This window comes from Myotis brandtii, unplaced genomic scaffold, assembly GCF_000412655.1.
Source record: "Myotis brandtii unplaced genomic scaffold, ASM41265v1 scaffold28, whole genome shotgun sequence".
NCBI classification, from domain to species: domain Eukaryota; kingdom Metazoa; phylum Chordata; class Mammalia; order Chiroptera; family Vespertilionidae; genus Myotis; species Myotis brandtii.
The window spans coordinates 3,099,446-3,103,157 of record NW_005360676.1 but is presented as its reverse complement, the minus strand read 5'-3'; the positions used below and the strand labels follow the sequence as shown (position 1 = coordinate 3,103,157).

At 40.0% G+C, this 3,712-nt stretch overlaps 1 protein-coding gene and 1 long non-coding RNA gene across 7 annotated transcripts in view; one reads left to right on the top strand and one right to left on the bottom strand.

Annotated features, from left to right (window-relative positions):
• The window catches only part of EPHA5 (EPH receptor A5), a 305,704-nt gene that overhangs the window by 24,409 nt on the left and 277,583 nt on the right, over positions 1-3,712 (top strand). The gene's annotated exons all lie outside the window — the stretch shown is intronic.
• LOC106726544 overlaps positions 3,361-3,712 on the bottom strand; it is a 15,729-nt gene continuing 15,377 nt past the window's right edge. Inside the window, exon 3 of the long non-coding RNA XR_001362611.1 lies at positions 3,361-3,505. This is a non-coding gene — a long non-coding RNA (uncharacterized LOC106726544). The remainder of the gene's footprint in view (positions 3,506-3,712) is intronic.

Here is a 3,712-nt window from a genome sequence, read left to right as displayed (position 1 = left end):
ATATATATATATGAGACCCAGTACTTCTCTTGCTGGATGTTTAATTGTGTCAGCTTTAAAATACGTATTTTAGTGGAGAAAAAAATAATTTAAGGTGGTTTAAATAGAAAAAAAAAATGACCTCAATCATTGTTCATTTAGAAATACATTTTCAAAACCAGGTTTCATAATTCAAAATTAATTATTCGATATCAATATAGAGTTTTTGTAGTTATGTATTCTATATGGTTACCAATCCTATCTTGAATAAAATTTTATATTCTATTATTAAATACCAAGGCTCCTTTTTCACTGTCTTTCTTCTAACAAAGATAGTCCAGATTTTTGAAAATGCTTAAACGTATATATACACGTTTATATATACGTGAAATAAATATATATCTCTCATTGAATTTTGGAAGCCTGAGGGAAATTAAATTCTCAAATGTAACTTGTCCTCATGGTTAAAGCTTTTTTTTCAGTTATGTAAAAAACATTACATTGTTTTTCATAGATTAATGAAGTAAGGCACTGTCAATGAGTGTGCAATATGTAAACACTCAGGAGGTTGTCAATATGATCTGTATATTTTTTTCACTGGCCTCTTTGAGACAAACTTCTGTGACTAGAATAAGTATGTATTTTACACAATTATTAATTATGAATGGAATATCTCACTATGGGAACTTATCAGAATTATAAATGCAATCATCTACTCATGAATGTGTAAGTGTATATTGGTCACTGAATGGGAGAAAATCATAAACGAGCACATTTGGGGCATATTAGTTATTCCGTAGATATCACTGCAGAAGTGAACTGTGTCAGCATCATGAAGTAACTTCTTAGAGAATGATCATCAAAAAGGTTTGTGTTGCCCTGGCTGGTATAGCTGAATTCGTTGGGGCTTCATCCTCTGCACTGAAATGTGGCAGGTTTGATTCCTGGTCAGGGCACATTTCTAGGTCTTGGGTTCCATCCCCAGTCAGGAAGGCAACTGATCGATGTTTCTCTCTCTCTCTCTCTTTCTCTTTCCCTCCCTTCCTCTCTTTAAAATCAGTGAAAAATAAACAAACATTCCCCTTCCCACCGAATACATATTCTTGGATGAGGATTTTGAAAAGAAAAAGTATTTATTCCTTGATGCTATGAGGTGTGCAAATCGGTTAGCTCTAAAACATGGCTCTAAATTCTTGTGAAAATTAACAAATTAAAAGTACTCAGAGATCTTTGATTAAGCAAGAAATTTAATTAAGAATATTGATATCTATAAAACTTTTTATTTGCTTTTAAAAAAATTCAATAAGTATTCACTTTGCTACATCTATATATATAAAAGACTAATAAGCAAAGTTCCTCCCGGGAGTTCGACCAACCGGGAGTTCAATCACTTGCTATGATGTGTGCTGACCACCAGGGGGTGGTGCAGAACAAAAGAAGGCCCTGACCGGCAGCCAGCAGCCAGGGGAGGGAGGCCCCAGCTGGCAGTCAGCAGCCGCTAGGGACCCTACCCATGCACAGATTTCATGCACTGGACCTCTAGTTTTAGAATAATTAAGTTTGTACTATTTTATTTTGATAGGATGCACTTTTTTAAATGGTTGTAATTAAATATGGTCAAGAAATTGTTGAGAATCTACTACTTACCAGATATATGTCAAAGAAACATTTTTGTTTAGTCTTATAAATTCGAGTGTGTGAACTGGAGTCATTAGAGTCCTATTCTTCCTTTGAGGGTAAGTGAATGAGAATCTCTGCCCCAGTGCTTAAACTTTACATTTAGCCCAACTAATTAGATCTTGTCAAGATAGAAATTTCAGAGACCATGATATAACCTTAACATCTTATTTTATGTGAAAAGAAACTGGCTAGAGCAAGCCTCAACATTGCATAAAATAAATTGTGCTTTTATTTGTAAGAATCACTGAAGTTTCTAAATGTTATGTTTTGACCATTTAATACAATGTCACAATCTTCTGAGACCTCCATGGGCTTGCCAACTGTCACTTACCAGTGATAATTAGGAGCAGAGCTACACAGATAAATGAAATTCACAGGGATTCAGGTAGCCCCCTTTTCCACAAGATTCAATTCTCTTCACTATAAAACCCTTCCTGGAGCTGCCAAGTCTTAACAGCATTTGACAGAATTGAGTTTAACCTTCTCTTTCTTGCCTTGCCATTCTTCTGGAGGGAGTTATTATTGAGAGGGAAAAAATAGTGGCCAGAGCAAAAAGGCTGGCAACATTTCAGGGTTGACATGCCAAGTGTTCTTTGACTAAATTGCTTCTAGAAAGAGGAGGGAGAAATAACTCACTCAAAAGTTCTTGTCGTCTTTCTCTTAAGCCTCAGAACACCACTGAGTAAAGCAGTAAGAGTAAATCAAATGGCTCCGGGCATTTTCATTCATCCATTTTTTGTTGTTGTTGTTCATTCATTCATTAACTCCTTCACTCTCATGTACTTACAATCAATCAATGTGTACTGAATTTGCACAGTTCTCTACATATAATTGTAAACATTGGGGATGCACAAACAATTAATAACAGTTTTTTGTTGTTGTTGTTGTTGATTTTTGGTACTGGAATGAATCCATTGGAGCATATCGGTATGTAAACTGACAATAGGATATCAATTAGGTACTGGAAAAAATGTTTGATAAGGGAATATCAGATTTAAAGCAATTATGATCTGTTACCCCAGTAAGTAGCTACACTGAAGCAATTGTCATTCGACAACAAAATTAGAATTTGCCAAAATATGTTCTGTGCCGTGTTCAGACTAATGCTAGTATGTGTTATGAATAAAAGAGTTCTCTGGCAATACAAGCATGGAAAATAGTATAATGCTAGGTAGGTAAAAGTAGGTTTACAGTTGTGAGTATACAAAACACAGAATTTTATTTTAGTATTATTATTTATTAATTAATTATTTCATATAAACAACTATAAACCTACTTTTGCCCTGCCTACCCTGTATTTAAAAGTAAATAGGATAATTTACTGCAAAGCTTAATATATCACAAGAGCCTCCCTCTGGCCAGCCGCAGGCACCCAGGACCTGGGCCAGCTTCACCCGGGCCGGCCTCAGACGCAGGGGAATGTGGGTGGGCGGCCTTGCCAGGGGCTGTGGCCATAGGTGCCCAGGACCGCAGGGCAGGCAGCTTGTCCCTCTCCCAGGCCACAGGCACAGGCGCAGCTGCTGGCGCCCGGGACCACAGGGAGGGCAGCTTATCCTTCTCCCAGGCCACAGGCGCAGGTGCAGCTGCTGGCATCCAGGACAATGGGGTGTGCGGCTTGTCCCTATCCTGGGCCGCAGCCCCAGCTGCAGGTGCCCAGGACTGCGGGGTGGGTGGCTTCTCCCTCTTCCAAGCCGCAGCCTGGCTGGTCCCCATTCCTCTCTCGTGAGCTCATTTGTGCCTGGCTGGTCCCCATTCCTCTCTCTGCAGTGTTGAATGTCTGAGCTGTTATGGCATTAAGGCATGAGGGCATGATGACATTTGCATATTAGCTCTTTATTACATAGGACTAGAGGCCCGGTGCACAAAAATTTGTGCACTCGGGGGGAGAAGAGGGGGGTCCCTCAGCCCGGCCTGTGCCCTCTCACAGTCTGGGACCCCTCAGGAGATAACGACCTGCTGGCTTAGGCCTGCTCCCGGGTGGCAGAGGGCAGGCCCAATCCCTAGGTGCAGCCCCTGGTTGGGCTCAGAGCAGGGCTGATTGGGGAGTTGGGGC